Source organism: Podarcis vaucheri (genome assembly GCF_965113315.1).
Source record: "Podarcis vaucheri genome assembly, chromosome: 3".
NCBI classification, from domain to species: Eukaryota; Metazoa; Chordata; class Lepidosauria; order Squamata; family Lacertidae; genus Podarcis; species Podarcis vaucheri.
The window spans coordinates 106,572,147-106,598,254 of record NC_138761.1 but is presented as its reverse complement, the minus strand read 5'-3'; positions in this window follow the sequence as shown (position 1 = coordinate 106,598,254).

Below are 26,108 nucleotides of genomic sequence, written 5' to 3'. Positions count from 1 at the left end.
TTCTTGTCATCCAGATCTGGTCGATTCTACCCCAGCTCTGATGGGGTTCAGAGTAGTGAGTAAATTGTTTAAGGGAGGGATTTTTGTGCCTCCAGATATCAATTAGATCTAAATTTCCTTCCATATCGTCAAAAGATTTCGGCAATTTCCCCCTAGCCAATTTCCCCTTCTTTTCACTCCTATCCAGATCCGGCACCGGGACGCCATTCATATCTCCAAGCAGGACTAGTTTGTGGATTTCCAGCTCTAATAACATGCTTTCTAGTTTCTCAAAAAACTCTGCTCTGTTTGAATTCGGTGCGTATACCGTCACAACATTGATTTTTCCCCCCCGGAAATTTAATTGAACCCCTAGGATTCTTCCTTCCTCATCTTTGCATATCAGGGTCGGTTCCCACTTCTCTTTGACATATATTACTACTCCTCTTTTTTTTTTTTCATCAGAATTAATAAAGTCTACTCCTAACCTTTTATTCACCAGGATGTGTTTATGTTTCTTAGCGATATGTGTTTCCTGAAAGCAAATTACATCATACTTTTTGTTTTTCACAGCTTTCTCAACTTTATTTCTTTTAACCTTATCGTTCAACCCATTTACATTCCAGGATAAAAATTTTAGTGTATGTGTTATTGTTTGCCTTTGTCTGTTTCTAAACCTTCAACCGGGCTTGCGGGCTATAGTCTAAACGCCTTTGTCTCCTGAGGTTTCCCCCTCTTCTGCCGTCTCCCCTCCCACTACGGCCTCATCATCATCTTCCTCTGAATCCCCTTCCCCCTTCCCCGCTCCCCCCCTTTCCCCCTGTCTGCCCCTTATTTCCCCTTCCTCTTCTTCCTCCCTATTCTTTACTCTGCTCTCTGCCTTTCCCAAATCTTTTTCATATCTTCTCAGAAACTTATCCGCCTCCTGTGTGTCCAACAATCTAAACTTTTTCTCTTTGTAAAAAAAACTAATCCCTTCCGGGAATTCCCATCGAAATGGGACCCCGTTTCTCTTCAATGCTGCTGCTACTTGTTTATAACCCTCTCTTTTACGAAGCAGCCTCACTGGTATTTCCTTATAGATAATGATAGGCCTTCCATCAATTCTTAATCTGTTGTTATAGCTCTTTCTCAAAATTAAGTTTTTCATTTCCAAAGAATTAAAAATCACCAAGCAGTCCCCCAGGAATTTGCTTGCTTTCAAGTGTTTGGGCCTAGTCATTCTAAACACGTTATCCACGGTAGAAGCCATCTCTTCCTCCCTTAGACCTAGCCAATTAGAAAGTTCTTTAATCATCTTCCCTCTTATGTCCTCATTCCTGTCCTCCGCTACTCCCCTGAATTTAAGATGAAGCTGTTTTAACCGCATGTCTGCCATGGCTAGGTTATCCCAAATCTTGTCTTGGGAATTACTCAGCTCCCCCAGCTCTTCTTTAACCTTCATTGTCTCCTTTTTTTGATCCCTCATCTCTTTCTGCAGCTTTTTATTAGATTCCTCAATCATTTTGGACTTTGCGGAAAGATCTTGAATTTTAGTAGAGAGTTCGCCAACTGCCCCTTCTATTTTTTTGTCAATCCTCTCCTGAACCTCTCCCAATTTGTTTTCCATATATAATGCATTTTGCTTAAATTCCTCCTTTATTCTAGCCCACAAATTGTCTAAGTCTTTAATTTCCTCCTGTCTCGACAGCTTTCTTTCTCCCGGGGTCCCACCCCCCCTCTTCCAATCTTTTCCATCCTTTCCCGTCATTTCCTCCTATCACCTCCTAAAATTTCGCTTCAACCACACCTTTGTATCCTTCCCTTTTCAACCCTCCAGTTAACCACAATTTTAAACAAAAGAAACAAAGATTGTCAATGGTAAAAGAGAAGGAAAGGAAAAGAAGGAAAAAAAAGAGAAGGAAACCAGCTTTATTAGCATTTAAATGCCCAGTTAAATAAGCAGTGTTGGTTTTAATTACAAGGAACATGGAATGCTGATGTTTATTTTCCTTCCAGAGATCTCTCCACAAAGCAGCAGACTGTGTATGTCGTGTACAATGATGTTCTCCAATAAAGAGATGGACAGTGTCGCCAGCCCATCTGTTGGGGAGCTAGGAGAGGAAACAGGGAAGATGAGGCTATTCATGGCTCCTAGTCACAATGGCTATAGAGCACCTCTAGGTCAGAGGGAGTGTGCTTCCACATACCAGGTGTTAAGGAACAAGGGCAGACCCTCCAAGCGTCCATATTCTCCAGGGACAGTCCCAGTTTTACAGAAGCTGTCCCAGTTTCTGTTTTGATCCTGGAATGTCCCGCTTTTCCTTAGTACATCCCCCAAGCCAAGGAGATAAGTAACTATACAACCTTTAGAAGGCACCTGAAGGGAAGTTTTTTTTAAAAAAAGTTTCATGTTTTATTATGGTTTTATATTGGTTGGAAGCCACCCAGAGTGGCTGGGGAACCCAATCAGATGGGTGGGGTATAAATAAAATACTAATACTAATACTAATACTAATACTAATACTAATACTAATACTAATACAGTGGTACCTTGGGTTACATCCGCTTCAGGTTACAGACGCTTCAGGTTACAAACTCTGTTAACTCAGAAATAGTACCTCGGGTTAAGAACTTTGCTTCAGGATGAGAACAGAAATCGTGCTCTGGCGGCACGGCGGCAGCGGGAGTCTCCATTAGCTAAAGTGGTGCTTCAGGTTAAGAACAGTTTCAGGTTAAGAACGGACCTCTGGAATGAATTAAGTACTTAACCCGAGGTAGCACTGTACTTGTTATAGAATAGGACGTTCCTATTTCCATGGGAGAAATTTAGGAATGTTTGCAAAGTTTGGGGCAGGGCAATTGCCCTCAATTTGCTTGCCATTCTTCTTTTGTTGGAATCTTGCCATCTTTTCATTTTGGGGCTAATACACCAAACTTGTCCAAGACCATTTTGTTAAGGATCCAGAAGACCCAAAGTCTTTATGGACCATTTTTCATATCTGATGTCCAGGCCTGCCATTTCATATCTAATGGCCAGGACACAGGACTGGCCAGGATGGTCTTCCTGTTATATACTCTGGGCTTTATGAGGCATATGACCTTCACCTGAGCCTACTCCAGCTGAAGCAACACACACCTACTCCCCAAGCTAGCGAGGTCCACCTCGGCTATATCACTATTCAGGACAACTTTACCAGGTTTCATTTCCATTCCTCTCAGCGAACCTTTCTTTGGCAGGTCTGCTATAATCCTGAAGTTTCTGTGTCCAAGGCTCTTGTACCACAGATGAACACAGGTTGCACTTGCACAAAAGGACATAACAAGAGAAACTAAATACAGTAATATGAGGCAAGCCTGAGGCAAGAAACAAAATGAGAGAGTTGGTTCCCTCTTAACTGACATTCTTAACTGAACACACCAGATACCAAGCACTCTACTATTCAAATTAGGCCCCTGTGTTTTTCTTACAATCCCCTTCTCAATGTGCCTTTTCCATCCGTTTTAATCTACCTTGTAAATTCTTGAAACTTTCTTATTTGGAAAATCAAGAATTTTTGAACAATCTTGTTTGTTCTCAGTAACCAAATTTATATTCTCAACATATACAAGCAGGAAAGTTATTTTCCCATTTTGTTGTTTTCCCCATGAGACATCGGTTGAATTGTACCACATATATCAGTATGAATAAGTTGCAATGGCTCTTTCCTGGCTTTGCTTGGGGATAGAAGGTCTTGTTCCTTTGCCCACCAAACAACTTCCACATATTTCACTATCCAGGCCAACTTGACATGCTTTCGTTTCTATTCCTCTCACCAAACCTTTTTTTGGCAGGTCTGCTCAATTCCTGAAGCCTCTATTCCAAACCTTTGGTGCCACAGATGAACATAGGTTGCACCTGTAGCTCCTTTTCCTTGCACAGATATTTTGTTTGTTTGTTTTTTAAAATAAATTTTATTGGATTTTACAATTTTCATATTCGACACAATCATCATAAACACAGTAAAAAAAATCTAAATCCAAATCTCCCTCCTTTGACTTCCCTCAACCTCCTCTTCTAGTTCTTTAAATATTTTCCACTTCTGCTTATTTTATTTTACCTTAATTTTAAAATCTTTCACCTAAATATTCTTATCATTTTTACACCGTATCTTCCCAAATTACATCTTGCACTTTGTTGTTTTCCCAATTATTGCTCCTTATCTTATACACTTTCCCCTTTAATTGTGTTTACTCAAACCCTACTAATGACTCCAGTTCTTTACAGTATTTCTGTAAGTACATCATAAACGGTTCCCAATCTTTTTTAAAGTCTTTAGTGTCCTTGTCTCTGAGTCTTCTCATAATCTTTGCCATTTCTACGTACAGTGGTACCTCGGGTTAAGTACTTAATTCGTTCCAGAGGTCTGTTCTTAACCTGAAACTGTTCTTAACCTGAAGCACCACTTTAGCTAATGGGAACTCCTGCTGTTGCTGTGCCACCGGAACACGATTTCTGTTCTCATCCTGAAGCAAAGTTCTTAACCCCCATTGTTCAGCCTGGAGACGGAGGTCCAGCTCCGAGGGCCTTCTGGCGGTTCCCTCACTGTGAGAAGTGAGGTTACAGGGAACAAGGCAGAGGGCCTTTTTGGTAGTGGTGCCTGCCTTGTGGAACGCCCTCCCATCATACGTCAAGGAAATAAGCAACTATCTGACTTTTAGAAGACATTTGAAGGCAGCCTTGTTTTGGGAAGTTTTTCATGTGTGCTGTTTTATCGTATTTTTTATATTCTGTTGGGAGCTGTCCAGAGTGGCTGGGGAAACCCAACCAGATGGGCAGGGTATAAATATATTATTATTATTATTATTATTATTATTATTATTATTATTATTATTACTCCCCTTGGTGTTTGACCTGGTGACAAGCCAATTTAGAAAGCATATTCCTCTCCAACCTTCTAACCTCATATTATTCAGCTGCAGCCATTTACTCTGAGTCCAGCGCACTCCTGGCTTTTTAAATCAAGCTAGCCTGTAGTTTCTTGAGAAATGCTGCTGCTTGAAGCATTTCCCCTCAAGTCCCAGTTGCTGATAAGCTGAGGTGGTACCATTGAGAAAGCCATTGCACTTGACAGCACACACAGAGGTAATAGCTTTGTGAATAGGAGTCAGGGGCTGTTTGGCTCTAACTAGCCATAGTTTACCACCTTTCTGTTTAAGTTCAGTTACGTACCACTCTTCCATTCAAGTAAACGGCCAATGCACCATCTTGCAGCCCACCAAGCCAAACCTGGGCCACCCACATATTTGGATCACTATTTGCAAAGAACGTGAGCACTCCAAGCCTTGTTTTTAAAACTCTCTGCTTTAAAAAAAAATCACATTATGATTTAAATATTTGGATCTCTTCATACCAGCTTTCAAGATTGCTCCGGATTAAGATGCCTCGGCGGCAGAGATGGGTTATGTTACGAGTTCCAGAATGTTAATTGCTGCATTTGTTCAACTTAAGCTTGTCATCCTGCACTTAGTTTCACAAGCAAAAGGTCACTAGAGCTTATACGCAAGAAACAGGTGCCAGGATCGCAAGTGTATGGCTATGATCCAAAGAGCTGATTTAGTCGCCGTGGAGGGATTCTGAGCTTTCAGTGTATTGTTTGTAACTTAATTTCTTTCCAGGAGAGGTACCCAGCCAGTAATAGAAATTGCCTTGGAAACTCACATTTTCATGAAAGGGATTTACCAGCAGGGGCAGAGAAATGGGTGTGTGGTGGGGGAGGCTTGCCCTGGGTGTCTTTGCTGAGGGGGGTGACATTTGGTGCGCTGCCCACCTGTGACTCGGAGTGCCGAATGTCCAACATTGGCGGCTTGCTCTGCTCCCGTGGGTGGCTCGCTCCACCCCCGGCTGCAGGGCGCGCACGCTGCTCTGTACACCTGAGCGGCTATCCCGCACCTAGGAGTGTACCCTCCGTGGCCCGCCCCCCTTGGGAGCGCGCCTGCTCTGGGCATTGTGGGCATATGTTCCACCGCTGTTTACCAGGCAGCAAGAGTGGAGGTGAAAGCTACCATTTGAGAAATACCAACCAAAAGCCCACTTGGGATGGCTTGTAACTTATGCTTTGTTGTTCTTGTACTTTTTGTCATGCTAAATCTCTGCTCAGGTTCTCTCACCAAAGAGTACTTGACACAATGGATCTTGGTTTCCAACACTTCACATGCTTTCTGAATGCAAATAAAGAGGAAGACTATCTGGAAGGGACAGTGGCGTAGCATGGGTTGCCAATGTCCAGGACCATATGGTGTGTGTGTGGCTGAAGGGAGAGAAATGGACACAGTGTGCATGTGCATTCAACTGCTTAATGGCATCCACATCACCCAGGAAATCACAGCCGCAGAGTTAAGAAACAAAGGGTGACAGGGGCAACTCAGCCAGATGGGTACATAGCTGTCAACTTACAGATTTGAAAATAAGGGACTAGCAGCCTTGAAAATAAGGGACCAGCAGCCAAAATAAGGGACTTGCAGCCTCACCTGTTACAGGCACTCCAGTCTTCCTGTCCTCCTGCAGTCTGGTCAAACTCATGCTGGTAGCTTCAAGAACACTCTCCACCCAACTTTGTAACCAGAGGTTCAACTGAATAGAATCTGAATCACATGCACCACAAGGCCTATGCAGCCTCAACTTAAGATGGCTCCCCAGCCTGGCTTTGCACTGCAAAGTTTGCAACAGCACGTGCAACAAAATGGCATCCAGCATTCAAAAACCTCCTCAGCTTGCATTAACTAGCCACACACAAGGCATACAAGCTCCACCCCCCAGTCGTTCTTAGACTTCTTATTGGGTGAGCAACACAGCCAAGCAACACAGTTGGAGCCTCCCTCCTCCCTGGCCCAGGGAGGAAAGGAGAGGAGCTGCTTCCTTTGAAATTTAAGGGACATCATTTAAGGGACATTTAAGGGACATCCATCAATAAGGGACAGCAGCGGGACATGGCGCTGGAATAAGGGACTGTCCCTTCAAATAAGAGACACTTGACAGCTATGGATGGGCAGGCTGCGTAAATAATAAAATTATTACTGTTATTATAAAGAGTCGTTTTGTTCTCACTTCCTGGTTTACATGGAGAAGCCGCTTTCAACGAGCAAAGCAACTGAAGAGCACAGCTGTATTCAGGCAGCAATGGGTGTTGAAATTGTGTGCCTCCTAACCATTTTGCACCCGGGGGCAACCGCCCCTGTGCCCTGCTCCCCACACTACACCACTGGGAAGGCAGTGGCGTAGCGTGGGGGGTGCCAGGGGTGCGGGCCGCACCGGGCGCAACATCTGGGGGGCACGAGTCCAGAGGGAAAGGACAAGTTCCTTCCTCCGCCGGGCTCCCCGCCACCACCGCCTGCCTTGCGCCCTAGCGCACGAGCGCCCCCCGCCGCTGCTGCGGCTGCGCTCCACTCACTGCTCGCAGGAGGAGCAGCCGCTGCAGCAGCGCCGCCGCCGCCGGGCACGGGCAGCCTCCGCTGCTTTTGCCGACTGGGAGGGAGGAGAGCTCCGAGGGGCCTCGCCGCGCCCTGCGCTCCCCAAAACCCTCCGAGAGGAAGCCGGCGGGCGGGCGAGGGTCTCCCGGCAGAAGGGGGCGCCGCTGGCTCCGGCTCTCAGCTCAAGTCTCAGCCGCGGGGGGGGGGTGAGGACGGAGCATGGCTGGAAGCCCCCGGACCCGGCCGGGAGGAGGAGAGGCGCTCGCCAGGCCCGGATCTGGAGCCCAAGGAGAGGAGGGGGCGGGGAGGCGCCCGAGGGGAGGGGGCTTCGGCTGCCTCGGCCTGCGGGTGCTCTGCAAATAATAAATTTAATAAATTCCTGCTGAGCCTTGGGGGGGGTCCTTGGCTCCTTCGCTCGCCCCCAGCACCAGTGGCATAGCGTGGGGGGTGCAGGGGGGCCGGGCGCAACATCTGGGGGGGCGCTCGCACTCGAGTGCTAAAATCCATGGGTTAGGGGGCGCAAATTACTTGCCTTGCCCCGGGTGCTGACAACCCACGCTACGCCACTGTGGGAAGGTAGTTTCCCAGTTGGGGTGTGAGGATGCCTTGTCTCTGCTGCCTCATTCCATGGGCTATTCTTACCGGTGGGACTACAAAGAGAGCTGCTCCCTTAGATGGCAAATTGATGTGTACTCGGGAAAGTGCCCTTTATATTGTGTGCAGCCTGATTCTACCCTTTTTACTTCAGAATTAATCAGCAGGGTGATCCCAAGTAAGTGTCGTAGGGTTTCACCTTCAGATGAATTAATTCTCCCCCCGCCCTGAGTGTAAACTTTCACTGGTGACAAAAAAATTCATCCAAGCTACAAATCAAGTTGACTTTTGGTTTTGCGGTGCTCAGAGAGGTATTTGAGAGATTGCCCTTAACCTTTTCATCAAGAGGAACAACTTCTTCTTTTTTCAACAGCAATGTCAAAAAAGAATTTGCTATTATATATGCAGGCTATTGAGTTGAACAATTCTCGGAAAATGGTTCTGTAACATCCATCTGGGGAATATAAATTTGTCAAGCCTGTGTGTGTGTGTGTGTGTGTGTGTGTGTGTGTGTGTACACACACACATACACACAGAGGAGTTTATTTTGAACCAAATATATGGGAGAGGCTTTCAGACTCTCCTAAAGTTAGAACCTTATTTCTGCCAAAAGAAACAATTGCAGCAGGGAGTAGAATACCTTAGCTAGACAGCTGTCTGATAGCAAAAATGCCCTGTTCTCATGCCCAGGGGTCCTGCTAAGCATATATACATCAACAACCTCTGCTTGATGCAGTGGCGTAGCGTGGGGGGTGCCAGGGGTGCCGGCCGCACCGGGCGCAACATTTGGGGGGGCGCGTTTGGCCGGCCCTCCTCGAGGAAGCAGGAACCCCACTGTCCTCGGACCTCCTCCGAAGGCTGGCGGTGGGGCGGAGAGACCTTCTCCCCACGCCAGCCTTCGGATGGCTGTCCTGAAGACTTGTGGTGGGAGCAGTGGCGTAGCGTGGGGGGTGCAGGGGGCTGCTGCACCTGGCGCAACATCTGGGGGGGGGCGCGGAAGAGACTCGAGTGCTAAAATCCACGGGTTAGTGGGCGCAAATTACTTGCCTTGCCCCGGGTGCTGAGAACCCACGCTACGCCACTGGCTTGATGGCAATAGACTGGGGTCTTCCAAGCTGATGTACTCATTAGATAAATAGAAGTGGTACAACATGGAACAATTAAGCCAGCCTGTGTAGCTCTTGTGAAGGCAATGGAGGTGCTGCGTATCAGCTGCAGTGCTAGCTCAGTTGGTAGAGCATGAGACTCTTAATTTCAGGGTCGTGGGTTTGAGCCCCACATTGAGTGAAAGATTCTTGAATTGCAGGGGGCTGGCATAGACCATGGGTAGGCAAACTAAAGCCCAAGGGCTGGATCTGGCCCAATCGCCTATGGACAGTCCAGGAATCAGCGTGCTTTTACATGAGTAGAATGTGTCCTTTTATTTAAAATGCATCTCTGGGTTATTTGTGGGGCATAGGAATTCATTCTCCCCCCCCCCCCAAAAAAAATATAGTCCGGCCCCCCACAAGGTCTGAGGGACAGTGGACCGGCCCCCTACTGAAAACGTTTGCTGACCCCTGGCCTAGACAATCGTTGTGGTCCCTTCCAACTTTACTATTCTATGTCAGGGAAATCCAGTTTTTCCTCTGATACCCTTGGGTAGAAGCCAGGACCTCAAAGCCCTGCCAAGTCTCACTGCAGGTTCCCCTCTACCAAAAAGCTCTGGGCAGCTGGGTCTATCTGCTATTTACATTTTCCCCAATGCCCCAGAGAGATGTTACATTGAGGGCATCCGGGGGGAAATGAAACGAAATGTACCCAGCAATCTGGCACTTTCTGGATGCTATCCACTGATGGAAGGGAAGACCACCAAGGCCGTACCCTCCAACATTCCTCAGATGAAAATAGGGCCATTTCTCACTCCCCCACAACTGAACCCCACACTTTTGTGCCCCCACCCTGAGCATTTCCTATCAGAAGAAAGGGCGAGTGCCACTATCAGCGGCCAATAATGGAAATGGTTTATTCAATATTTACAGATAAATTGTAAACAGATAAGAACATTGGCAGGATTATTGTAATAACCTGCAGTTTTATAATAGTATATATTTAAAGTAGATGAATAAACGAGCAAATTAAGTTAATTTGGAAATGCAGAAGGTATTAAAAATAAATTTAAGGAACCACAGAGAGAGGGGGAAGGAAGTCAAGTTTTGAAATGTTAAAATGATTGTAAAATTAGTGAAATGTATCAACCTGAAAAGCATAAATAAAATTAAAAAAAGAAAAACACCAATGAAAACCAATAAATAAATTTTAGGAAGTGGTTGCTTTCAGTGGAGGACATCTAGATTATGTACAAATGTCTGCAGGTATCTTGGGACAATCTTGATTGCCTCCTGCCTCTTATTTATCATGCTGTGACATTGGAAATCAATGCATAAGGATAGGTCAGGCTCCCTGTTAATACCAACAGAACGTGGTATGCAAGTTTTTATTAGGGAGGTGTATTTGTGTTGCAAGGTCAGTTCATGCTATAACTTCACTTGTGGTCTGTCACTCCCCCCCCCCCCAGCCACAGACACAGCAAATTGCATCATTTGCCAAAACCCAAAAGCCCACCATTTTTCATGCCACCGCCAAGTCCATTCGTATTGGTAAAAATGGAGGCAACAGGAAAAAGCATTTTTTTATTTTGATGTGTTTTAAATGAATATATTATGCTTCAGGGAAGTTTTTAATATTTAATGCTGTATTGTTTTTAACACTCGATTGGGAGCCACCCAGAGTGGCTGGGGAAACTCAGCCAGATGGGTGGGGTAATAATAATAATAATAATAATAATAATAATAATAATAATAATAATAATAATCAGTTCTTGGGAGAGAGATACTTTTCAAAACTTCATTACCACTAGGACCTCATTGCCAGTTGATTGCAAAATATCCCCCCCCCCACTCCCTGAGATTATATTTCCACGAGGAAAAGCTCTAAGCAGAGAGGCTATGAAGGAAAATCAAAATCACCACTGACTGGCAGAAAGACTATTCACATCCTGTCAGAGATTTAACATAGAACAGTGTTTCCCAACTGGTGTTCCGCGGCACACTAGTGTGCCGCGAGACGTTGCCTGGTGTGCCGTGGGAGGGAGGCGGGCGAGTCAGGCGGCGAGAGGCGGGGCGACGGCGGCGAGGAGAGGCCGCCCAGCGCGGGGCTCTCGCCGTCTGCCTGCCTGGCTACCTGCGTGGCGCTGACGTCACGGGGCTGTAACGTGCCCCACATAGGCACACGCGGGGCGGCGAGCGAGCTCCCTCCCACATCCCATCGCCGCTCGCTTCGGCCAGCCTACTGGGCTGTCGCAGGCAGAAGTCCTGCGCATGCACGAGGTTTTCGCGCCTTCGGGATTCCCTTCACACCTTCCTCCTCCCGGGTCCTTGAGAGCGTGGGAAGCGGCAGCGCGAGACCGGCGTTGAGCCTGGTAGGTATTGCGCTTAGAATCATAGAATCATAGAATCATAGAATCAGGAAACACCATCAGAGCACTCCTGACATATGGTTGTCAAGCCTCTGCTTAAAGACCTCCAAAGTAGGAGACTCCACCACACTCCTTGGCAGCAAATTCCACTGTCGAACAGCTCTTACTGTCAGGAAGTTCTTCCTAATGTTTAGGTGGAATCTTCTTTCTTGTAGTTTGGATCCATTGCTCCGTGTCCGCTTCTCTGGAGCAGCAGAAAACAACCTTTCTCCCTCCTCTATGTGACATCCTTTTATATATTTGAACATGGCTATCATATCACCCCTTAACCTCCTCTTCTCCAGGCTAAACATGCCCAGCTCCCTTAGCCGTTCCTCATACGGCATCGTTTCCAGGCCTTTGACCATTTTGGTTGCCCTCCTCTGGACACGTTCCAGTTTGTCAGTGTCCTTCTTGAATTGTGGTGCCCAGAACTGGACACAGTACTCCAGGTGTGGTCTGACCAGAGCAGAATACAGTGGCACTATTACTTCCCTTGATCTAGATGCTATACTCCTATTGATGCAGCCCAGAATTGCATTGGCTTTTTTAGCTGCCGCGTCACACTGTTGGCTCATGTCAAGTTTGTGGTCAACCAAGACTCCTAGATCCTTTTCACATGTACTGCTCTCAAGCCAGGTGTCACCCATCTTGTATTTGTGCCTCTCATTTTTTTTGCCCAAGTGCAATACTTTACATTTCTCCCTGTTAAAATTCATCTTGTTTATTTTTGCCCAGTTCTCTAATCTGTCAAGGTCGTTTTGAAGTGTGATCCTGTCCTCTGGGGTGTTAGCCACCCCTCCCAGTTTGGTGTCATCTGCAAATTTGATCAGGATGCCCTTGAGTCCATCATCCAAGTCGTTGATAAAGATGTTGAATAAGACCGGGCCCAAGACAGAACCCTGTGGCACCCCACTAGTCACTCTTCTCCAGGATGAAGAGGAACCATTGATGAGCACCCTTTGGGTTCGGTCAGTCAGCCAGTTACAAATCCACTGAGTGGTAGCATAGTCAAGACCACATTTTACCAGCTTCTTTACAAGAATATCATGGGGCACCTTGTCAAATGCCTTGCTGAAATCAAGGTAGGCTACATCCACTGCGTTCCCTTCATCTACCAGGCTTGTAATTCTGTCAAAAAACGAGATCAGGTTAGTCTGACATGACTTATTTTTCAGAAATCCATGCTGACTATTGGTGATCACAGCATTCCTTTCTAGGTGCTCACAGACTGTTTGCTTAATGATCTGCTCCAGAATCTTCCCTGCTATTGATGTCAGACTGACTGGGCGGTAATTATTTGGGTCCTCTCTTTTCCCCTTTTTGCCAAGGCAGTCATTTGGGAAATGAAAACTTGCAAAGCAAGCAACCAGTTCAATCTGAAGTACGTGTATGCTTAATATCCTGTATCTGAGACCTGTTCTGCCCCCTCCCCCACACTTGGTGCCATTTTCATCTACACATGCAGCAGAGTAAGTTGACCCAGAATAGTACCAATTCAGATGGCAGATGGGAGAATGACAGTGCTGAATGCTTTCCCATGTAGAACAGTCCCTGCAAATAAAAACCTAGCATATTTGGAAGAGGGATGCTAGCCTAACCATTACCTTCTATGCTGTTACTATTTTTTTATTTTTTTTTACATAAGTAAAAAGTGACCTTTCCCCATCTGGCATGGTGGTGTGCCTCGAGATTTTTTTCATGAAACAAGTGTGCCTTTGCCCAAAAAAGGTTGGGAAACACTGACATAGAAGAAGAGGTGGGCAGTTTTACCTGGTGGCTATTCTCTAAGCATGTTCTTGAGAGTTAGTGCTGTGTTGCCAAATATCAAACCACAGAAAGACCTGTTGTTTTCCTATAACAAGTATCCTGACTCTTGACCAAAAAAATAATATGGTTTATTTGTTTGTTTGTCTGTTTAGCTGTAGTCTCATAGCAGCTTTCAATTGGCTTGAAAGAGGTATCGCAAATAAGACATTTCTTAATGGGAATCATAATCATTGATTATGTTTGCTTAACATCCATGATGAGTTGAGGGTCTTTAAAATTCTGGTTTTCTCCTTGCACCAACATGTCTCAAAAAAGTTCTAATTTGTGAATTAGTTTCACATGGATGCACAACTTCAGCTCCCTGCTTTTAGGGTGGGATGTTGCAAGGAATGAACAAACACATGTTCTGGAAACTCTTGTGAGAGGCCTTGGAATTGGCCAAACCCAATCTCCCAGTCTCAGTTTTCATGTAAAACAGTAAAGCAAGGACATGCCCCCAATTTTGCAATGATATATTGAAAGAGTGCAAGCAATGGTATATCAGAAACCAGAGTGGTTCCTTAATGAGATTTTTGGCTGGAGGACAGGGGACAAATTTCTCAAAACAAAAGGATGGTCACGTTTTTCTCGGGACGGGTGGCAACCCTAGAGGGGAGTGAACTTCAGTGCTCAACCCCCAATGAGTATAAGCAGTCTAAAGTGTACAATATCCCATTTGGGATCCAATAGGCTCAAGTCTGCATTTATTTATTCTGTGGAATATAGCAAAGTTGGGTAAAAGGATGGCTGCACCCTTAAGAGACAACTTCCTGGTTGTTAAACCTCTGGTGTAAACACAGGATGTGTGTCTGTAGGCCTGTTCTGTTGCAAATGTTCATTTCGCTGTCATCTTGATTTTTTATGTTCTTTGCTCTTCTAATAACTTTATCAGACAGCACGTGATGTTTATTGCCTATGCATAATGGTCACAGAATCCAGCTTTTCCTGAAAGAGGCTTTGGTGCAGAGTGCCTAGGACTTTTACTCTCAAAATAGAAACATTGTCAGCATGTCAAGGCCTCCTGCATTTAAAGGGATGCCTTTTGTTTCTGACCTGATGTTGGAGAATAAATTGTCATGCAGGTAATTTGGTTTTTAAAAATGAATACATCTCTAAATAACAGTTTCATAGTAGCAATTTTTAAAAATAAGCAAATTAAATAACTGATAGTTTGCTGCACCATGATCCAGACGGCTAGCTGTATAATAATAATAATAATAATAATAATAATAATAATAATAATTTATTTATACCCTGCCCATCTGACTGCGTTTCCACAGCCACTCTGGGCAGCTCCCAACAGAATATTAAAAACACAATAAAACATCAAAGATTAAGAACTTCCCTAAACAGGGCTTCCTTCAAATGTCTTCTAAAAGTCAGATAGTTGTTTATTTTCTTGAAATCTGATGGGAGGATGTTCCACAGGGCAGGTGCCACTACCGAGAAGGCCCTCTGCCTGGTTCCCTGTAACCTCACTTCTTGCAGTGAGGGAACCACCAGAAGGCCCTCAAAGGAGGACCTCAGTGTCAGGGCTGAACGATGGGGGTGGAGACGCTCCTTCAGGTCTACTGGGCCAAGGTCGTTTAGGGCTTTAAAGGTCAGGCCAACACTTTGAATTGTGCTCGGAAACGCACTGGGAGCCAACATAGGTTTTCAGGACCGGTGTTATATGGTCTCAACAGCCACGCCCAGTCACCAGTCTAGCTGCTGCATTCTGGATTAATTGTAGTTTCCAGGTCACCTTCAAAGGTAGCCCCGCGTAGAGCACATTGTGGTAGTCCAAGTGGGAGATAACTAGAGCATGCACCACTCTGGCAAGACAATCTGAGGGCAGGTAGGGTCTCAGCCTGTGTACGTGTATCCATGTACACTTGTAGAAAACAGTTAGCAGCACATCTCAATGCCCAAGAAGTTTGTTATAGTATTGGTGGGCTACAGACCACAGCATAAGAACACAGGAATGCTTTCCTCCGTTGGCAGATTATATGTGTGTTAATCACACACACAGAAAGAAAAATATGTAAACACTGGAGGCAAAAGGCCACAAAATGCACAAATGTACAGTCCGGGAAATTTTTATCCAGTGAGTCATCCAGAGAATGTTTTGTTATAGGGGCAGCTTGCAGATCAACACATAGCACCTGAAAGAGCCTCATTTGAATGTCGGCTGCTTCCTTTGCATCTTAAGATTGTGATCAAATGTAGATTTATTCCCATTAGCTAGATTTGTGCATACACTGCAAGTGTCCATGGAAAACCAGGACACCACGTTTTCCTACGTGAGAACATGGCAGCCATTTTGGTCGCCATCATCTCGCGTGATTTCGCCCTGAGATCTCGCCCTGAAACAGCGCTTTTTTTGGGGGGGGGCCCACGGTCTCATGCAGTGCCCCCAAACACATGTTTTGGGCTGCTGTGAGAGCATGTCCCCCCCCTAAAGCATGTCTTTTTGGCTCCGTGACCTTGCGTGGGTCATGTGACTCGCATGGTAGCACAGACGGGCTGTGATCACAAGGCTGTGATCTGCCCTGTCACTGTGGGAAAGCTGCCACATATGTTTTCTGTATTCTGTCAAAAATCTCTGAGATTGCGGCAAGGTTCAACACTGGCTGACTGCCATGGCATGGTCCAAACCCAGCGAATCCATCCCATCAACATAATGTTTGTGGAACGATGAACTGATCCTGGGACCCATTGCCCTTCCCTTGCCTGCTGCTGTCAATAAAGATTTGGCCTGATTTTCTCCCATCACTGTTATACAGTCTGGGTTTTTTTGCTGCTCTCATGGGTCACATAATGCGCCTACCTGGACAAACTAGGCAGTTTTCGGGGCAGCAAAGGAAGCCCATTCTGAACTGTGGGGTTTGCCCTGCTTTCCATCAAGCTCTTTCAACAATGCTGTGATCCGCCCTGTCACTGCCGAAAAGCTGCCAGAGATATCCTTTCAAACATGACTGAGATTGCTAGCCTTTAAAAAGAAACACATCAAGCATTCTCGGCAAACGGCACATCAGTATTGCGTTCTGCAGAAGGAAGAAGCCTCGCTTGTTGATGCCTGAGGTTCACATCACTCCAGAGTGCAAGACGACTCAGCAATTCAGTCAAAACTTCTTTGGGGATTTGCATGTCAGCTGTGACTCTCAGTTGATATGGGCAGAATTTAATTTGTCAGAAGCGGCTATCTCCCTCAGCCATGATAATGAAGTATAGCAGGGAAGTAGTTTTGTCTCAAGGGGCGGGAGGAGTGTCAGATTGGCTGGCTACTAGTTACAGAGCGTTTGTGGAGTATCGTATGTGGGCTGCCACTTTTGATAGGCAGGTCTTTGCCCTCCAATGTTGCAAATCAGAATTGCTCTGCAATATTTGTAGCCCTACACCTGCAAAGGTGAGGGATGCGGGTGGTGCTGTGGGTTAAACCACAGAGCCTAGGGCTTGCCGATCAGAAGGTTGGCAGTTCGAATCCCCGCAATGGGGTGAGCTCCTGTTGCTCCTGCCAACCTAGCAGTTCGAAAGCACGTGCAAGTGCAAGTAGATAAATAGGTACCACTCCGGCGGGAAGGTAAACGGCGTTTCCGTGCGCTTCTCTGGTTCGCCAGAAGGGGCTTAGTCATGCTGGCCACATGACCCGGAAGCTGTACGCCGGCTCCCTCGGCCAATAAAGCGAGATGAGCGCTGCAACCCCAGAGTCGGTTACGACTGGACCTAATGGTCAGGGGTCCCTTTACCTGCAAAGGTAACAAAATGGGGTGGAGGCGAGCTCTTAGGAACCTGAGGAAATGGCTATTGATGGTGCCAAGCAGTTACCTCAGCGTCGGCCCACCCATGAGGCAGGGTGAAGCAGCTTCCTCAGGCAGCAGAAACCAAAGAGGTGGAACCCCCTGTGGGCACCCTGTCTACTTCCGGGGCTGCTGGAGAAGCGGTGTTGGCTTCCGGCGAGATGTCACTGAAATCTCATGGAGAGCACAAGATCTCATGAGTTTGGTGAGATCTCGCTGGAACCACTGCTTCATGGGTGCCGTTGCAGAAGCCCAATAAAGGAAGCGTTGGGGCAACAAAACAGGATGTGCCACCCCGAGTAGTGTTTCTATTGCAGAATAAATCAGGGCCCATGAAAGGCTGGGACTCTGTTGGTCTCCTTACTCATAAGCCTGTGCAATTCTTGGGAACGGATACAAGAATCCCTTTGCGAACACTCATGCTCTTGGGGTCAACAGTGCTGTTGGTTGGCAACTCAAGTATTTCCTCAAAAATAGCTCAAAGACTTTATTTTTCTTGGAGATTTTGCTTATGAGCTTCCCCATGGCACCTGACCACACTGCGAATAAAATGCTGGACTGGGTGGGTCGTTGGTCAGACAGATCAAAGCTCCTCGTCATATGTTTTCAGTGCTGTAGTGGCAAATTCTGGAGTGCAGGTGATCTTCATGACAACCCCTTCTAAGACTATACGCCAATACTATTTTTTTCATCCCATGTAGAAATTATGGATTGAACAATGAGCCAACTTTTTCACTCCAAACCACCACCCAGTTTGCTTATTGCCCAGCCAGATGAAGAGTTCTGGTGAACTCAAAAGCTTGCTAACTTTTACGGGACATTCCGGTTGGTCATAATAAAGGGACTCTGGCATTTTGTCAAATAAAAGTAGTAGTTTATGCCTCAGCCCTGTGTGCTGATAGAGTCTCCCTCTTTAGCTTAGGTGTGCTGCTTTGGCCGCACAACAAAGGGGGACAGGGGCCATGAGACATCACGTGGCATGCTGACGTCACACACGTCACATACGTCACACACATCACGCACGTCGCACACGTCACAGGGGCACGTTGCCACCAGGGGGTATTCACTGTTATAGGCAGAGGAACCAGGAAAGGACATTACACTCTTGTTAGGAAGTTAGGTTTCTTAACTGGGCGTTTTATTCATTTGCAATGAAAGTGATTATGATCGCTGTTCTGTTTGATGTTATATTCCATATTTATAATCCAATTTCTTCCATCCTCACTTGTACAAATAATAATTTGAACTAACATTCAGAGGAGATGATCAAAATGATCACCCTCCCAAAACTAACCTACCTATTCCAAACCCTCCCAATCTGGATTCCCCAAACCCATGGGTCTGCAACCCGCGGCTCCGGAGCCGCATGTGGCTCTTTTACACCTTTGCTGTGGCTCCGGGGTGGATACTAGCGAGGGGAGGAGGCGCATTGTGCGCCCCGACACTCCCCACTGTGGCGGGTGCTGTACTGGCTGTGACGTCGCATAGGGGCGGTGCGTGCGTTAGTCACGCACTGTCCCGACGTCACCTTCCCGCCCGCCTGCCCGCTACATTGTAAGGGGCATGTACGCTGGTCACTGCATTGAAAGGGGGCATATACGCTGGTCACTGTTTTGAAGGGGAGTGAAGAACACACACACACACACACAAAGGTAACTTGTTTATTTCTATGAGGAGGAGAAATTCTGAGGGGTCAAACAAAGAAATAATAAAAAAGTGACTATAAAGTTATTTTTATAATGACGAGTTTTGCGGCTCCCAGTTTTTTTTTCTTCGGAAATGGGTCCAAGTGGCCCTTTTTGTCTTAAAGGTTGCAGACCCCTGCCCAAACCCAACTCCGCAGATGGCAGAGAAAACAACACTCCTTTATCTTCTCACACAAAAAAACAAGAATAAGCCCCAAATGCCTGCAGCTCCCCACCTCAGAAGGAGGATGGGGAATCCCCAACATAGAAGCATATTACAGTTCCAACCAAATATGTCATATAATCCCATATATACTAGAAGATGAAAGAAAACAATGGATACACCTAGAGAGGGACACAATTGAAAATACCTGCACCACAGCATACCCCCTCCTCCTAACATTCAGAGGAGGGTTGCCAAATCATAAATGCAGAGAAGAAAAATTTAAATAAAGAAACCGTAGGCTCCCTTCCCTGCCCACCATCTTTTGCACTGAATAGGGTCTTATCTCAAGTTCAAACCTTACAGTCCTTGCAGTTGGTTTGTTACACTGTTTATGATCTCATCTCTTCTAACACACGCCTGTACTTTAGTCCAATTAAGCTCTAATTAACAGGAGAACCTCTGTTTCTTAATGGCGGTGTAGGAGGGTTTTCGGCAGGCAAAGTGCTTTTACACTCACGGCCTCCATGCTGGAGCGAGAGCCAGGTACCAAGACGAACTGCGAGTGAAGCCCATCCCTCCCCATCCCTGGGGGGAATTTGCAGGGATAATTACACTCAATCATCCTTGTTTTTCTTTCGCCAATGATCTCCCGCTGTCGTGGGGGCTCCATTAAGGCAGAGTGGAACCGGAAGCCGTTTTGTACACAGTCTTGGCTCTTCAGAACTAACTACCAGAATCCTCTTGAAATTGAGGTTAGTCCACACTATTTAAGCATCAGGTAAGGTTCAATCAATTACGGAAATGAACTTGCTTTATCACTGACTACTTCTAGGACTTCAAACAAGAAGAGGATGTCAGTGACATTTACCGAAAGCCACTTGACGCAGGCATCAAGTAAGATTGCTCTGACCTGCACCTTAGCAACCAGCTGGTGGTTGTCTAAACAAGACGATTCTACAGGAACCCCTAAGAAGGAAGAGAACTAAATAGAAGTACTGCTGGCTTCAAGAATATCAGCCGACCCATCTAGTTTGTTGCTTCTCTGTTTTATTTTATTGTTACTGAATTATCTGCCCACTGAATTTTCTTCCCAAGCAGATTCAGGGACAGTCTAAGGAAAAGCGAGACATTCCGCGATCAAATCAGAAACCAGGATTGCTTCTGAAAATATGGGACTGTCCCTGGAAAATAGGGGTGCTTGGAGGGTCTGTGATGTTACTTACATATGTGTGATCTATGTCATTGCTAACTTGAGTACACGACAGACTTCCTGGCAGCCATCTAATTGTTTTTCTCAACCCTCAGTTCTACTTTATAGTGTTCTCTTTCTCCCTTGATGTTTGCAATTCTTTACTTGTTCCCTCTGTATCCGGGAAGTGAGTTTAAGGCCTCCATGTTCCTTTTTGGTTAAAATGGCCCAAGAGTCTCTTAAATGTGAAAGTGTGTTGGGAACAAGTCACTCACTTGGAAATTCTGCATTTACCATGACTTCACTCCTGTCCATTGCTTCTCTCTTTCTGTCTGTCTCTGTCTCCAGTACAGTGGTACCTCGGGTAACATACGCTTCAGGTTACACACTCCGTTAACCCAGAAATAGTGCTTCAGGTTAAGAACTTTGCTTCAGGATGGGAACAGAAATCGTGCAGCCGTGCGAGGCCCCATTAGCTAAAGTGATGCTTCAGGTTAAGAACAGTTTCAGGTTAAGAACGGACCTCCGGAACGAATTAAGTACTTAAGCTGAGGTACCACTGTACTGGCCTAGCAGAAGGGTTAAAATTCTGGCCTGTTTAACAGATATAGATGTTGTCACCAGCTCAGCCTCTGTTATTGATTGCTCTTCCGTCTGACCTTTGGAAAGGCACTGTGCAAACACAGTGTAACAAAAAGCATTCATCTCCAATGTTTCTCTCTTCCTTTCTTGCAACACACTCTTGACACAGAAATGCATTAGTGGCAGATTTACTCCACTTCAGGAGTGCCAGCTTGCCCTGCGACTGTGGGTGCTCGGGGCCGTGGGTGCCATGCAGTGTGCATGGCCCTGACACCGAAATTTGTGGGTGCCCAGCCCCTTCATGGGGAATTTTGTGGGTGCTCAGGGGCTCAGGGAGTTGGCACCTATGCCCTGCTTCATTATTTGTTCTGGGATTTGTTCATGCTGATATTTGAATACAGTGGTGCCTCGCAAGACGAAATTAATCCGTTCCGCGAGTCTCTTCGTCTAGCGGTTTTTTCGCCTTGCGAAGCTACCCTATTAGCTGCTTAGCGGATTAGTGCTATTAGCGGTTTAGCGCTATTAAAGACTTAGCGGCTATTAAAGGCTTAGCGGATTAGCGGCTAAAAGGCTATTAGCGGATTAGCGGCTTAGAAAAAAGGGGGGAAGCAAAAAAAAAATCGGAACACTCACAATACGTTTTCGTCTTGGAAAGCAAGCCCATAGGGGAAATCGTCTTGCGAAGCAGCTCAAAAACGGAAAACCCTTTCGTCTAGTGGGTTTTCCGTCTTGCGAGGCATTCGTCTTGCGGGGCACCACTGTATTCCCCAGTGTTAGAGCAAATAATCAATGAACAACCCTCCCTGCACACGGAAAGCAAGCATGTCAGGAAGAAAGATAGGCAGGAACCTTCTCCTTGACATGAATGTTTATTATTTGCCATGGAGATTGCGTTTTGTTTTTAATGTGGAGTGCTTTCACACATGTGATCCTCGCGAACCCTCTGGGGTGGCAAGTGAGCCCCAGTCAACTCAGCAGGACTTAAACTGCATTCAAACACACAGGGTCAGTGCAGATACCTGACTCACTTGTGAAATGTCCGCTGTGAAGTTGCACTGACGATCTGTGGAACTCCTAAATGTCCCAGTGGGGGTAGTCAGTTACAGACAGCTTTTCAGATGTAGTGTGTTGGATCCAGACTTGGACACATTTAGAGTAGGCCCACACTGGAAGCAACAGGACTTGGTTTTAGTGGGTTTGCTCTAAATATGAGGAGGTCTGGATCTAACTCAACAAGGATTCCCTGCATGCAAAGAAAGGCCGGGGGAGCGGAAGAGTGGAATGGGAAAAACGTGGAATTTCCAACTCAGCACAGACATTGCTAGCACTATACATCCTGTGCTGGGATTTTCTGAGACAAACTTAGCACGACATCTTTCAGACTTTCCTGTTTGGGCAATCCGGTCTCCCTAAACAGGATTCAGCAGATTTTGTTTCAACACTTCTCAAATTGTTTGTAGTAGAACTGGTTTGCTGTGGTATTCAGCTGACAAGCAAGCAGTATGGACCTTACTTCTTGGAACCTGTAGATCTGGCACATGTTTGGGGATGCTTCCTGGAGATCTGTGTATACCGTCTATTATCCACAAGCAAATAAACGTCCGACACAGTCATGTCTTGATATCAGGGACATAGTGTTCGCAGTGAAATTCTATTTCTTTTTATTTTCTCCTAGGAGATGACTCCATTTCCTGTTGCTCCATCTCCCTGGACACAATAAACAGAAAGCAGAATAGATTAATTACCGGTCCGTTTATTAAAGGAGAGGTTATCAAGAGGCCTGCCTGAAGCAAGACAACCTCACACCCTCCAACATTTCTCTGATGAAAACAGGGACATTCTATCCATATTCTCCAACATATCTCTAATGAAAACAGGGACGCCCAGTGCTATTTTTGGTAGAAAAAGAGGTGCTGGAATTCACCATGAACTTGTTCTCTTAGAATGGCAATAGTGCCCACCTGAGAACTGAATTGTGGTGAGTTCCAGCTGAAAAAACACACTGTGGACACCCTGTTCCATACCCTTCAACAGTCTCTGACAAAAATAGGGATGTCCTAAGGAAAAGTGGGACATTCCGGGATCAAATCAGAAACTGGGATGTAAATCCAGGACTGTCACTGGAAAATAGGGACACTTGGAGAGTCTGCAGCCTTACCCCTAACTTCCCCATTCCAGAAGTCTCCAGATGTTGTTGGACTATGACTCCCATTATCTTTGACCATTTGTCACGCTTGTTGGGGCTTGTGGGAGTTGCACTCCAAAATATGAGGAGAGCATTAGGCTGGGGGATTGCTGCCCTTGCACCTAAATCTCAAGTGCATGGTTTGGGGATTGTATCAAATAGTCAAAGGCACTTTGCATATGCACAGATGCATGTTTCTTTAATATTGGTTTGCACATTCCAGGGCTAAATCTAGGAGCTGAAATTAAGACTCTGGAGCTCAGCTCCAGTGAGTTGGGCCTGAAATTAGGCCATATTGTCACTCTTTTTCAGTATGCTCTTTGGGAAGCAAATGCAAGTGTGTTCCCAGATCAAGGGAAAGTGGAGACAGCAGGAGGGACAAATCCCAGAAACCTTCGTTCAGAAGAAATGAATGTAAAATAGATTGACTGGTAATGTTAATCTAGTATGGAGAAAAGGAGACTGGTAATCTGACTCAAAAGCTCAGATTATTGCTTCTCTATGTCCTCCTATGTAAAATGTAAATACGTACATGTTTGATTAATTAGTTTAGCGACAGGGAATTCTAGTAAAAGATAAAGGACCCCTGGACAGTTAAGTCCAGTCAAAGGCGACTGTGGGGTGCAGCGCTCATCTCACTTCAGGCTAAGGGAGCCGGCGTTTGTTCACAGACAGCTTTCCGAGTCGTGTGGCCAGCATGACTAAACCACTTATGGCGCATCGGAACACCGTGACAGAAACCAAAGCGCATGGAAACACCATTTACCTTCTTGACACAGTGGTACCTATTTATCTACTTGCACTGGCATGCTTTGGACCACAGCACCACCCTTAAACAATGCTGTAAATTTTTTGGAGGGGTGAATATTTTGGTAGATTTTTGTTTATCAGAATTTAGGCTACAATTAATGCAGTATTGTACCACTTTAAAAAGTCATGGTTTGCCCCAAGGAATCCTGGGAACTGTGGTTTGTTAAGGATGCTGAGAGTTGCTAGGAGACCCTGATTCCCTTCACAGAGATACCATTTGCATTGTGTTTTAACATTCAATCCAAGGACCTCTGATTTTAATAGGTCTACTCTGAGCATGCCTAATATTGTATATCACACATATTATTCTAAGGACTTGGTGTCTTATTTTGTGCCAAATAATAATGGCATTAGAACACTGAATATTTTGAGCACGGAAGTTGGTGTCTGAACAAAAATGTTCTACTTATAACTCTGGCTGCCAGCATTGCATTAACTCCTTCCCCAGATAGCTCCCTAATTTGCCTATACAACAGAGCAGGTTTATGCATATAAACATAAAACAAACATCTCCCTCTTTTTCTCAAACATGCAGAGATTATTGTAGTTTGCATTATGCAATCACATACACTTATGAATTGCATTACATGAATACTTTGACAAGAAAAATGCAAATGTTGCATCCAAATGAACGTTTGGTCATATAGGCAAGCATAATTTTGAAGGAAGACGGAGAAATGATTATCTGTCTTCTGACAGCCATTAAGGATCCATATTAGCTATAATTGGAAAAGGAAGGAACAAACAACTTTTCAATACTTATTGAAAATTTTGGATGCGTTAAGCATGATGAAGCTTATAAATTATGTCAAATAATGGAAGGAAGAGAGGATGAGGATACAGTTGTGAACAAATGGAGCCTGTTTTGCTATGTTCTCAAAACTGAAATCTACTGTTGTACACAGCCACAGGAGGTGTTAGGTATTGCTTTAAGAACATTGTGGGAAGCGTTATTTAATGAAGGAGGATTAATTTCCTTCATTGTATCTCTAGAAGTATTAATATTCTTGATCTGACATTTTATAATTTATCTCTTCATCTTCGATTAAGGATAATATATGCAAATATTCATTTTCTGTTGTAAGCAAAATAGTAAGAGAGAGAGATCAAAATAAATACTGTATTTTCTGGCGTATAAGACTACTTTTTAACCCAGGAAAATCTTCTCGAAAGTCGGGGGTCGTCTTATACGCCGGCTACAGCAGCAGCTCCTGCAGCAACTCCCAACCAAAGGATAAAATGACAGCAAATTAAATCAGAGGACACCAAGCTCTCTAGATGAAGCAGAAATACGCTTGCAAATCGGCCCTGGAAGCCCCCGGCCACTGGAAGTGGAGCGGATTTCTGAGCCGGACTGGAGACTGTTTTTTTTTAAAATTTTTATTTGGTGTGCGTTGGAAGAGGGGTAGTCTTATACGGCGAGTATATCCCAAACTGTATATTTTAACTGGAAAAGTTGGGGGGTCGTCTTATACGTCCAGTCGTCTTATACACCGGAAAATACGGTAAATGTTTGCCTGTGGATGGACTACATATCTATTTCCTCTCTGAAATAATCCCAATCTCTAGCAGAGGTATGTACACACAGGTCCTGCTTTACGGAAGTTAGCTATGTGAAAATTCACTTATCTGAACACAAGGCATTGGTACCCAAACCTGGCTATACACACCACAGATTCAGATATCCAAACAGAGAGCATTTTTCACTTCCTTGTTGCTTATTGCTGTTTAGCTGAGAAACAGAAGAAAGAAGAGTGATCAGACAAATTAGAGGGTTTCCCTTTTCTTTCTTTCTTTCTTTCTTTCTTTCTTTCTTTCTTTCTTTCTTTTTTCTTTTCTTTTCTTTTCTTTTCTTTTCTTTTCTTTTCTTGCTTGTTTTGCTTTCTGGGGCCAACATTCCATAGCTGAAAACGCAGTAGAAACTTTTGCATCTGAATCAATGGACATCATCGACTCATTTTGAAAACTCGCCTAACAAACAACTTCCAGGGAACGCATTGTGTTTGGTAAGCAGGTCCTGATTGTAATAGCAGCACTTTAGCTTAATAAAAAGAAAATAATAGTAATGGTAATAATGTATTTCTGTCTCTGTTTTCAAATGTAAGTTGCTGGGTAACACTGTAGGTCACAAGCGACTGATGAGTCTAATAAATGACAACAACATCAACGGCTGGAGAGCTAAAGTTAGGCACCCTTGTTCTGTAAGTAGGGGTGTATGTGTGGGCAATATGTAAGGGATGTGATTTATAACTGAGATCGCCATGGGAGGCAACTTATTTATTTATACAGAAGAAGTTTAAACTTCACTTTTGGAGGAGTGAAGGCCAGAGGAATTGTTAGAGAGTGACTAAAAAGGGCCTTGATCCCAGGTCCTTCCTTCTCCTGCGCCTTCTCCTCTCTTTTAAA